Genomic DNA, 12,649 nt, shown 5'->3' with positions numbered 1-12,649 from the left:
TCTAGCAGACTGAACATATATAAAACCATCAGAAGTGGAAAGACTGCTTGCAGGAAAGTAGGATTTGCTTTCATGGTTACCCCACTTTTTGCTGGTGTCAGTATGTTTTTTTCACTAGTCTGACTGGGATGCTGCTAATTAGGACCCCAGTCACCGGGCTTTCTTCCTAAATTTGTCATGGTAAGTACATCTGTACCTCCACAATTGGCGACTGGTGTATTCTTAAAAGTCCCTAGTACTGGTACTGTGGTGCCCAGGGCCTAGATACTTAAGGGGTCTACCATGGGCTGCCGCATGTATTGTGCCACCCATGAGAGATCACTCAAATTGTGACTACAGGCCTGCCATTGCAGCCTGTAGAAGCTGGTGGAGGCACCATTTACAGCAGATATAAGTTTCTTTATATCTGAGGATACTACACTTAAAACCTATAAGTCACCCCGAAGGCAGGCCTTTCAATCCTGAAGACAGGGTTCTAGGTTATAAGTGTGTTGGTACCCCTCATGAGCGGGACACCCCTACAAACCCGGAAATCGATTCTCCAGGTTTTGTAAGTGCGGTCTGACATTTTGATACATGTAGTGGCCATCCTTCTTTATGGGATGGCTAACTATATAGTGACTGTGCCGAACCTGGGCATGTTTGGTATCAAACATGTTGGAATCATACCCCAACACGATTACCGGTGTTGGAGTTATGATTCCATGCACTTGGGGCTCCTCTGGGAATCCCCTAGTATACCCGAAAACAGCCTTTCAGGGTCTTCTAGCTAGTTAGCGCTGCAGCCGACCCCAGACACGACTCTGCCATCCTGCTGCTGAGCTGAGCTTGAGCAGGGAGAGGTAGAACAATAGGTTTCCTGCCACAGGGAGCTGTGACCACCTCCCAGACAGGACTTAGTTTATTAGGCTGGGGCAGGGACGCTTGCCAGCACCACCAGACTGTTTTGAAGGGCACATTTGGTGCCCTCCTTGCATACTCCAATTAGAACCAGTTCTATGAGCCCTTGGCTCCCGCTCTAGCGCAAAACTGCATATGGGAATATCCACCCCTCTGTCCAGCCCCTCCTCTGGGAGTGACCCTGAATCGTCCTAACCCCTTTCTTAGGGTGTAACATGGCTTACCTGTGGGTGGGTCTTCAGATTCGTCATGGGACAAGACTCAAGCCTGAAACCACGTCAGTCTTTGACAGTCTGGACACTTGGACTTCACCTGGAGCTGAGACTGCATCAAGGACTCCTGCTGCTCCTAGTCTCACTCTTCTACAAGTCTTCTTCGTAATTTGTGTCCGTGCTTTTTCCAGAATATTCACCACACCTGTGGGCATCAAGGACACCCGAAGTAATCTGCCTTTAAGTGAAGGAGTCACTCCCCTGCATCTACAGGCAATGTGACGTAGCTGACCAGTCTTCTGCTCCCGAAGTTCCACGGACTTCGAATGACTCAGCAACACAGGTAGTGATTCTGCAACTGCCTTGAGGCATGACCTGTCCTCTCTGCAATTTTGAGGCCACTATCCCTTGTCAGAACCGCTGAAACCAAACCCTTAGGCACTGTATTGACTTGCCATTGCCAAGGCTTGTCGACTCTGTTCTTCAGAGATCTTCGGCCTCCAAGAAGCTCCAGCCTCCAGCATCTCTTCCTGTCAAGATCGTCATCCTCACCGCATCTTCTGCACCAGGGGCCTCATCTTTGGTGAGCTACTCGAGGTTACCTTGCAACTATTGTTCCATTAGCCTGTGGGTCCACACAAGGGTCTTCTCCTGCTTCAGAGGGCTTCCCTGCTTGTTCGGGCCTGCCATGACTCTCCTGCACTTTGTGGGTCTCTTGCACCTTGATGGTTCCATTGTTGCTCCTTCATCATTGTCCACGCCCAATGCAGCTGCCAAAGCTTGTTGGTGCTCCTGCCGGACACCACCGCCTCAGTTCTTGACTTCCGACTTGAGACAGCTCTTGCATGGCTACTGGTCTTCCTCAGCATTGCCTGGTTCTCACAGCTGCATCAACAAGGTCACTGTCATCACTCCTGCATCTTCTGACATTGGTGTGCATCGCTCTTCCGTGCCTCTAGGTCACCTCTGAGTGGCTAAGGCTCTGGCCCCTCTGCTTGCAGGTTCTCCTCTTCAAGTATCCACCCTTGGATTCCACCAGACTCTGGCACAGTCAATGCCAGCGGCATCTTTACTGAAGTCCTCCATTGCGGTATATGGCAGATTCTGACGTCATTTTGCACCTATGCACCCGGGTTTCCTGGTGTAGGTATCCTGGTTCCGGACATATCCACGTGTGGAGTAACTCTCCAACCTTCTGTCTTCCACAGGGTTTCTTCAGGGTGCACTGGGAAGAGTACTTCTTCAAAACTGCAACCGTGACCAGTTGACTTCTATTGAGTACGCAACTGCGTTTTCACTCTACACACAGCCTCAGTGGGGTTCATGAGTACTTACATTGGGTAGTTCCCATTGGGTCCCCAGCTGTTCTGTCCCCTGATCCAAGTCCCGACTTCTGTCGCAGTTCGTATTGCACTGTCTTAGTATATGGTTTGGTCTCCACCTGGAGACCACTATGTATTGTGCTTACTTACCTCTTGCATTTGATGTATTGTTGTTTATTTGTGTTGATATCTCCCGGTAGGAGATATACCAATGTGTTAGTGAGTGTTGTGTAATAAATAGACTTATTTTTATATATGCACTCTGTGGTTCTTTTTTGTTTAACCTACACTGCATGATTAGATCTGGTAATATAGGCTGCTTAGCACTCTTGAATAAGCCTGAAGGTTGCTCTCCACAGCTACCTCTTAGAGAGCTTTCTAACATTTTCTAAAACCTCTAAAATCTCCGTAAGGGTTGTCTGGATAAGTGCAGGGTGCTTCACTTAAATAAGTGTGTACCAAATACTAAGCAGCCTCCTACACTGCTCTACCCACAACATTAGAAGTATAGCTTGTATATTGTGAATCCTCTGAGGAGGAGGAAAGGCTCAATTCAATGTTGTGTCCAGTACCACCCCTATGAACCAGAAGCGTAGAGAGGCCACCACGTAGGACTTGGGCTAGTTGACTGAAAAGCCCAGATCAAACAGCAGCTCGGCAAATGCATGCAGATGGCGAAACGCCATCTCTGGGGAGCCGGCATTGATGAGCCAAGTATCCAGATAAGGGAATACTGAAATTTCAGTCCACCTGGAATAGGCAGTGACCACTGTCATCACCTTTGTGAAGACTCAAGACGCGGAAGTGAGGCCCAATAAAAGAACAATAAACTGATAGTGTTTGGATCCAACCGCGAAGCAAAGATACTTCCTGTGTGACTGGAGGATAGAGATGTGAACATAGCCATCCTGCAGGTCGACAGACACCATCCAGTCTTCTTCTTCCAGAGCAAGTATAACTTGAGCCAGGGACAGCATTTTGAACTGCTGTCTTTTTTGGGGACTAGGTGTTCTGAGAATAGCACCCCAGACCCAGTTTTCAAACTCCCTACTCTAGGACACAAAGTATCTGCCGCAGTTGCATTTGGCTATTCTTACTCTGATCCAGAAACCTCCCAACCTCATGATGATGACCTTTACTATTTTTGTATCAGCAGGATACAGTGGGTAGGACACTTCATCAGATATTTGTCTTTCCTGCTTTAGCACAACTAGTTCATCAGAGGAATCTCCATCCTTCACAACAGTGATTAAGAGAGTGTCAGCAGTTTTGGATCCCACACTGCCCCACAACAGAGTTAAAAACTAAAAGATAAGAGAGGTGTAGTTAGAGATTTACACTCATAGGAATGATGTATAGCATTTTGGAGTACTCTAGTAGTAATATTGTAGTACTACTAAGTGCACTATAAAATGCATTTTGTGAATAGGTCACAAAGATGTCAAATATCAAGAAGTAAAGCAACTTCCTCTATCAATGCAGGTCTGTTATTTAATGGTGATCACCAATTAGAGACATTTTTATCTAACGATAACCTTTAATAAGTTGACCAGCCTATGTAATGATAAGTAGGCATTAGTGCAATCACTTATCTAGTGTCCCCCACCTTGTTTCCAAACTCTCATGTGAGCTCAATTATTACCTCCATCTTTTATTACCTACAAACTCTATCTCCTTAACTCTTAAAACAGTTTCACCTACTAAACCACTCCATGTCATGTTATCAAGTGAGGCATTTCCTTATTTTAAAAGAAACTACTCCAGCCTTCAGGGCTAATATAGGCACTCCTTTTTCCAACATTCTGCCATACCGGTAATTTACCAGATTGTCAGTCTCCACAAAAAATAACTTCACTGTAATTCCCAACGTCTATCTCCATGGGCAGTGACATCACTGAAGATACCAGTATATATCTCTATAAGAAGTGGCATCACTGGTCTTCCACCAAAAAAAATCTTTAAAGGAAGAAGCAGGACAGGTGGACATCGCTCCCCAGCATCCATCTCCACAGTAAGTGACATCATTGCAGTTCCTAGTATCTGCCTCCACCGGAAGTGACATCACTGCATTTCCTAGCATACTTCTCTACAGGAAGTGACATCATTTCCTGCCTTCTCCCTGCTTCAATATTTCAGAGGGCCCACCACAGGAGCGTTACCAGCAACAGACAGACACAGACAAGGGCTTCTACTGTTTAGGCCAGGTAGGCCCAGCAGGCCAAAAAACTCTGCTCCCCTACAGCGTGCAAAGTAAGAAGTAATCAAAAGCCTCGTCCAGCACCACAAATTACCTATTGCCACAATCATACCTGGACTTAGATCACACAAATATTAACATATTAATATGTTCACAATACATAGATCCAAGCTCATACATGTTTCACTAATAACACAGCCGTAAACTACATAAGTTCAATGTCCTGCTCATCGAACCATATCGTCATACTCCATGCTCCACATGTCGCAAGCCTCATTACCTATCACAGCCATGATGCACCTTTCATCACAGGTACTTCGTTAATCCACACATCCTAGACATCCTCCTTACCATAGGCTACAGCATCCAGTGGGGAGACCGTCTCATAAAAAGGGAGGTGGCCACACCATCATCCATAAGTCCTTCTATCCAAGCACTATAGGGAAGCAAGAAACACTGGACTCAATGGAGCCCATTGAATACCACGTCACACTTTCTGCAACAAAGTCTACCACTTTCCTTCTTATTTACAGGCATACTGAACTAAGCTCTCAGAACTCCTCACTACAATATCTTCCAACATGCCCACACCACTATCCTTGGTAACTTCAACTTCCTAGAGAACTCAAGCAAGAGACACCCTCCCCAACCTCTAATGACATATAACATCAAAAATAAACCTATATGCCAATGGCACACAATTACATTTGAACGTCTCCTTTGCTGAACATAAGCAACACCTCAAACACTACCTGCACCTTATCCATACATGTATGCTCACCCCCTACCTGAAGCTTATTCCCACCAGCGGAGAATTTCTGCTACTCACCAAAACAACAGCAAGGCCAACAGGAACCTAGATGGATTCAAACCTCAACTTTCACCCAATGCCAACTAACTTGAATTCGACCTGGGCAACCATTTCACTCTCAAGGAATGCATCAACAACAAAATCAAAAAGGCCTGGTACTTGCTCTGCTCCTTAAGAAAGTGAAACATGCCTATTAGAAAGCAACTTCATTGCTGCTGTTCAAGTCTTTATATCTGCACATCTTGGATGGTGACAATGCCCCGCTCCACAGCCTGACGGTCTCCACAACGACCTCCCTTACAACATCCCACGTGCTGCAACACACCTCTTTAACATCCTGAAGAAATATGACCACATCACCCCCACCCAGATGGAACTCCATCGGCTTGCCTTGCCAGCCTATACCATCTTCCAAACCAGCTGCATCATCTACAAAGCCACCAGGACCAGCACCCTGCCTGCCTGACAACCTCACCATTTCTAGTGGCTCTCTACATCTGCAGCCAGGACATCATGAGACTGGAGACCAAGGTGTGCAAAAAAAGAGGCAATATGCCTTCTGCTTCTATGCACCTAGGATCTGGGTTAATGTCCCCTTATCCATCAGGATAACAGCAGCCCTGCTCCAAATTAGGAAATAGCTGACAAATCACCACTTGAAAGAACACTTCATCATGATGCAGTAACAACCCACGTAGCCCTCCAGCCACAGGCTGACTGTGTCTTTGTCTCTGACACTGTACTCACTTTATATATATACTAGCGGCCCGTCGCGACGTTGTCCGGGTAAAAAAAGGCTAGGCAGCAATGGTTTTAGTATCATTGTACATTCGTCCCACATGATAAGATGACACATTTTGAAGCAGTGTCCCCAAAGGTCCGTTTTTCCAAATGGAGCATATTGAATACTGTTAGAGGCAGTTCAAAGGTAGAATGTGCTGTTTTCCCAGGTGTTAGCAAAGTGGCAGCTATTCCAGATGAAGCAACAGCTAGAGCCAAATTGACAGAAGATCGAACTTTGGCAAGTATGAGGTTGATTAGGTAAGTCTTTCCTGTGCCACCGGGGGCGTCTATGAACAATAGTTTGCCTTGCTTCTTTTCAACACTATCAACTATGGTGTTGTAGGCGAGTTGTTGATCAGGAACTAAGTTAGGCAAGTGTTGAGCAAGGTAGTTATTTAGCTCTGGAATATTGTGTGCGGTATAGCGATATTGTGGTATCCAGTTAGGTTAGTTCGGACCGCTGGCGGCAGGCTGAAATCTTGTAAGGACTTCTCGCTTAATAGATACAGTGAGTCTTCAATTTCTATAAGTCCTTGGTTTATGATTTCATTGTTGATAGCAGCCCGTGCCGACGTTGTCCGGGTATGAATTGCTGCCGGCCAGTAGTATATTGTTTTGTAGGATTTCGTTTTGATAGCATTTCTTATCTGTGATAGGCCTGTGAAACGCTCCGATTCACAGTGCACTGCTGATGCACTTAAGAGTGCGCGTGCAGTAGTGTGTGAACTCGAGTTTCCCTACTTTATATTTCTTTGCAATATTATATAGCGCAAACTCGACAACATGGCATGAGCACAATTTACATAACAGAAGAACACACTCATTTGTGGTAGGCACGGGGAGACAAAGCGATTTGCCTGGAATCACAGGATGTTGAGCTGATGCCGAGATTCGAACGTAGCTCCCCAGCTCTAAAGTTCGCAATTCTAGAACTTGTGGCGGGAGGTGTGTCTAAAAGTGTATGTTGGTGCTGGCCATCAATGAGAGAGACCTGTGCATTTTTCAAATGGGTGGTGAAAAAATATGAGTATGTTGCTGGAGATGTGGGCCGCCGTGCCACCAATGTACTTACCGGGGAAGGGTAAACACCGATTATTCGCAACTTTCTTTCCGCATACCATCACTCCGCATACTTTCATTACGAAAGTACCATGACTCCGCAATGCCATTATAACGCATGGCATTACATTTTATATGCTTTTACTACGCATACATTTACAACGAAATTCTTTGTAAATGCATGAATTATAAAAGCATGTTTTTTAAAAATGTTTGGATAAGGTAAGTATGGGTATGGGGGTATATGTTTTGGGGTACTGAGGTATATGTTTTGGGGTGTTTGGGTATTTTAAGGGTTCAGATATAGTTTTGGGTTATGGGGTACAGGGGTAGTTTTAGGGTTTAGGGATAGGTATGGGTTTTGGGGTACAGGGGTATTTTTAGAGTTCAGGGCTAGGTTTGGGTTTTGGGGTACAGGGGTATTTTAAGGGTTCAGGGCTAGGTTTGGGTTTTGGGGTACATGGGTATTTTAAGGGTTCAGATATAGTTTTGGGTTTTGGGGTATAGGGGTATTTTTAGGGTTCAGGGGTAGGTTTGGGTTTTGGGGTACAGGGGTATTTTAAGGGTTCAGGGCTAGGTTTGGGTTTTTGGGTACAGGGGTATTTTTAGGGTTCAGGGCTATGTTTGGGTTTTGGGGTACAGAGGTATTTTAGGGTTCAGGGGTAGGTTTGGGTTTTGGGGTACAGGGGTATTTTTAGGGTTCAGGGCTAGGTTTGGGTTTTGGGGTACAGGGGTATTTTTAGGGTTCAGGGGTAGGTTTGGGTTTTGGGGTACAGGGGTATTTTTTTGGGTTCAGGGCTAGGTTTGGGGTTTGGGGTATTTTTAGGGTTCAGGGGTAGGTTTGGGTTTTGAGGTATAGGGGTATTTATAGGGTTCAGGGCTAGGTTTGGGATTTGGGGTACAGGGGTATTTTTAGGGTTTAGGGATAGGTTTGGGTTTTGGGGTACAGGGTATATTTATAGGGTTAAGATGGGTTAGTGTTTAAGGGTGTTGGGGTATTTTAAGGAGTAAGGGTGGGTTATGATCACGGGGTGCAGGGGTATTTAAAGGGAGCAGGGTGGGATTAGCACACAATATGAGACATGGCATGAAGGGTGGAACGTACCACACGCCCCCAGTGTTTGTCACGCCCCCAGCACACGCCTCCAGCACAAGCCCACAGCACAACGCAGACACGCCCACAAGGGACTACTTTGCTGGCACGGTTCTTTTACCTTTTAAATGTATATGGTGGGCGTCTGTATAGCCTATGTCCTTCTGCTGCAACTGCCCTTTCCAATGCTGTATTGGGTGTTGTGATTGATGCTGTGGTTCCTGAGATTACCCGCCTCAAAGGTTTGGGCTCTCTCTTTATATTATTAGTATGGATATATATATATATATATTATATATATATATATATATATATCAGCACAAATCAACCAGTCCTAGTTGATAAACGGCAAGCACACGGGTATTCAGTTGTGAAATTCTTTATTTCAAACCCCGTTCACCCTCGACAGACGAGTTTCGCTGTAAAAGCTTTGTCAGTGTATATATATATATATATATATATATATACACTAGCGGCCCGTCCCGACGTTGTCCGGGTAAAAAAAGGCTAGGCAGCAATGGTTTTAGTATCATTGTACATTCGTCCCACATGATAAGAGACACATTTTGAAGCAGTGTCCCCAAAAGTCCGTTTTTCCGAATAGAGCATATTGAATCCCTTTCAAGGGAAACTGTTAGAGGCAGTTCAAAGGTAGAATGTGCTGTTTTCCCAGCTGTTAGCAAAGTGGCAGCTATTCCAGATGAAACAACAGCTAGAGCCAAATTCCCAGAAGATCGAACTTTGGCAAGTATGAGGTTGATTAGATAAGTCTTTCCTGTGCCACCGGGGGCGTCTATGAACAATAGTTTGCCTTGCTTCTTTTCAACACTATCAACTATGGTGTTGTAGGCGAGTTGATGATCGGGAACTAAGTTAGGCAAGTGTTGAGCAAGGTAGTTATTTAGCTCTGGAATATTGTGTGTGGTAGCGATATTGTGGTATCCAGTCAGGTTAGTTCGGACCGCTGGCGGCAGGCTGAAATCTTGTAAGGACTTCTCGCTTAATAGATACAGTGAGTCTTCAATTTCTATAAGTCCTTGGTTTATGATTTCATTGTTGTTAGCAGCCTGTGCCGACGTGGTCCGGGTATGAATTGCTGCCGGCCAGTAGTATATTGTTTTGTAGGATTTCGTTTTGATAGCATTTCTTATCTGTGACAGGCCTGTGAAACGCTCCGATTCACAGTGCACTGCTGATGCACTTAAGAGTGAACTCGAGTTTCCCTACTTTATATTTCTTTGCAATATTATATAGCGCAAACTCGACAACATGGCATGAGCACAATTTACATTACAGAAGAACACATTCATTTGTGGTAGGCACGGGGAGACAAAGCGATTTGCCTGGAATCACAGGATATTGAGCTGATGCCGAGACTCGAACGCAGCTCTCCAGCTCTAAAGTTCGCAATTCTAGAACTTGTGGCGGGAAGTGTGTCTAAAAGTGTATGTTGGTGCTGGCCATCAATGAGACAGACCTGTGCATTTTTCAAATGGGTGGTGAAAAAATATGAGTATGTTGCTGGAGATGTGGGCCGCCGTGCCACCAATGTACTTACCGGGAGAGGGTAAACACCGATTATTCCGCAACTTTCTTTCCGCATACCATCACTCCACATACTTTCATTTAGAAAGTACCATGACTCCGCAATGCCATTATAACGCATGGCATTACATTTTATATGCTTTTACTACGCATACATTTACAACAAAATTCGTTGTAAATGCACGAATGGTAAAAGCATGTTTTTTTAATGTTTGGATAAGGTAAGTATGGGTATAGGGGTATATGTTTTGGGGTACTGAGGTATATGTTTTGGGGTGTTTGGGTATTTTAAGGGTTCAGATATAGTTTTGGGTTATGGGGTACAGGGGTAGTTTTAGGGTTTAGGGATAGGTATGGGTTTTGGGGTACAGGGGTATTTTTAGGGTTCAGGGCTAGGTTTGGGTTTTGGGGTACAGGGGTATTTTTAGGGTTCAGGTCTAGGTTTGGGTTTTGGGGTACAGGGGTATTATTAGGGTTCAGATATAGTTTTGGGGTATAGGGGTATTTTTAGGGTTCAGGGGTAGGTTTGGGTTTTGGGATACAGGGGTATTTTAAGGGTTCGGGCTAGGTTTGGGTTTTGGGGTACAGGGGTATTTTTAGGGTTCAGGGGTAGGTTTGGGTTTTGGGGTTCAGAGGTATTAAAGGGTTCAGGGGTAGGTTTGGGTTTTGGGGTACAGGGGTATTTCTAGGGTTCAGGGGTAGGTTTGGGTTTTGGGGTAAAGGGGTATTTTAAGGGTTCAGGGCTAGGTTTGTGTTTTGGGGTACAGGGGAATTTTAGGGTTCAGAGGTAGGTTTGGGTTTTGGGGTACAGTGGTATTTTTAGGGTTCAGGGCTAGTTTTAGGGTACAGGGGTATTTTAAGGGTTCGGGGCTAGGTTTGGGTTTTGGGGTACAGGAGTATTTTTAGGGTTCAGGGCTAGGTTTGGGTTTTGGGGTACAGAGGTATTTTAGGGTTCAGGGGTAGGTTTGGGTTTTGGGGTACAGGGGTATTTTTAGGGTTCAGGGCTAGGTTTGGGTTTTGGGGTACAGGGGTATTTTTAGGGTTCAGGGGTAGGTTTGGGTTTTGGGGTATTTTAAGGGTTCAGGGATAGGTTTGTGTTTTGGGGTACAGGGGTATTTTAGGGTTATGGGGTAGGTTTGGGTTTTAGGGTACAGTGGTATTTTTAGGGTTCAGGGCTAGGTTTGGGTTTTGGGGTACAGGGGTATTTTAGGGGTCAGGGGTAGGTTTGGGTTTTGGGGTACAGGGGTATTTATAGGGTTCAGGGGTAGGTTTGGGTTTTGGGGTACAGGGGTATTTTTCGGGTTCAGGGGTAGGTTTGTGTTTTGGGGTTTATGGGTATTTTAAGGGTTCAGGGCTAGGTTTGTGTTTTGGGGTACAGGGGTATTTTAGGGTTCAGGGGTAGGTTTGTGTTTTGGGGTACAGGGGTATTTTTAGGGTTCAGGGCTAGGTTTGGGTTTTGGGGTACAGTGGTATTTTTAGGGTTCAGGGGTAGGTTTGGGTTTTGAGGTACAGGGGTATTTATAGGGTTCAGGGCTAGGTTTGGGTTTTGGGGTACAGGGGTATTTTTAGGGTTTAGTGATAGGTTTGGGTTTTGGGGTACAGGGTATATTTATAGGGTTAAGATGATGGGTTAGTGTTTAAGGGTGTTGGGGTATTTTAAGGAGTAAGGGTGGGTTATGATCATGGGGTGCAGGGGTATTTAAAGGGAGCAGGGTGGGATTAGCACACAATATGAGACATGGAATGAAGGGTGGACCGTACCACACGCCCCCAGTGTTTGTCACGCCCCCAGCACACGCCCACAGCACAACGCAGACACGCCCACAAGGGACTACTTTGCTGGCACGGTTCTTTTACCTTTTAAAAGTATATGGTGGGCGTCTGTATAGCCTATGTCCTTCTGCTGCAACTGCCCTTTCCAACGCTGTATTGGGTGTTGTGATTGGTGCTGTGGTTCCTGAGATTACCCGCCTCAAAGGTTTGGGCTCTCTCTTTATATTATTAGTATATATATATATATATATATATATATATATATATATATATATATATATATATATATATATATATATATATATATATATATATATATATATATATATATATATATATATATTTTTTTTTTTTTTTCTTTTCAACAAACTCCTCCAATTTGTCGGGGGCCTCCGGTCCTGCAGGGCGGGTCTCACAGCTAGGAATGGTGATCGTGGAGAGAATGCGGGTTAAGCCAAAAACAATGAGCCCAACAGCGATTGATGAGGTAGCTGACTATATTCGTCTTGTGTCGAGTGCAACAATGCTCATAAATCTCCTTACGAGTTTCGGCATCACAGACACCTTGATCGCAGGTGAGCTGTATTTAAAATCCAAGTGGTCACGTGCCTTTAGCAGGAGTGTGTACTTCAGGCCCCAAAATGCACCAAAAGAGTCATTTCAAACGTGCATAGGAAATTACATTTGTGCTTAGTAGCGTGATTTAGTTCAAAATTTCAGTGTTGTTGTTGATCGGTACATTTCAACGTAGAAACTGCTTAGTGCCAATCAGTTGCTTCTCGATACTTGCAGTGAATGCTGCCTCTGCGCTGTTACAGAAGAGAGGAATCGCCCTCTCTTTTCTCCCTTTCTCGCCGTCTCTGCCAAGTTGCAGCGGTAGTCCATTTTCGCTGGCAGATGACGGAAAGCGGTCCATGCCCCCTCAATAAAATTTCAACAAACTCCTCCACTTTG

General features: G+C 45.0%; 1 protein-coding gene across 1 annotated transcript in view; it reads right to left on the bottom strand.

Moving 5' to 3' along the window:
* LOC147679786 (myoferlin-like) overlaps positions 1-12,649 on the bottom strand; it is a 3,853,508-nt gene that overhangs the window by 2,809,154 nt on the left and 1,031,705 nt on the right. The window lies entirely within an intron of this gene.

The sequence above is a fragment of the Lissotriton vulgaris genome, chromosome 11 (assembly GCF_964263255.1).
Source record: "Lissotriton vulgaris chromosome 11, aLisVul1.2, whole genome shotgun sequence".
Taxonomy (NCBI): Eukaryota; Metazoa; Chordata; class Amphibia; order Caudata; family Salamandridae; genus Lissotriton; species Lissotriton vulgaris.
Note: the sequence above shows the minus strand (reverse complement) of the source record. Positions and strands in the feature narration are given on the sequence as shown.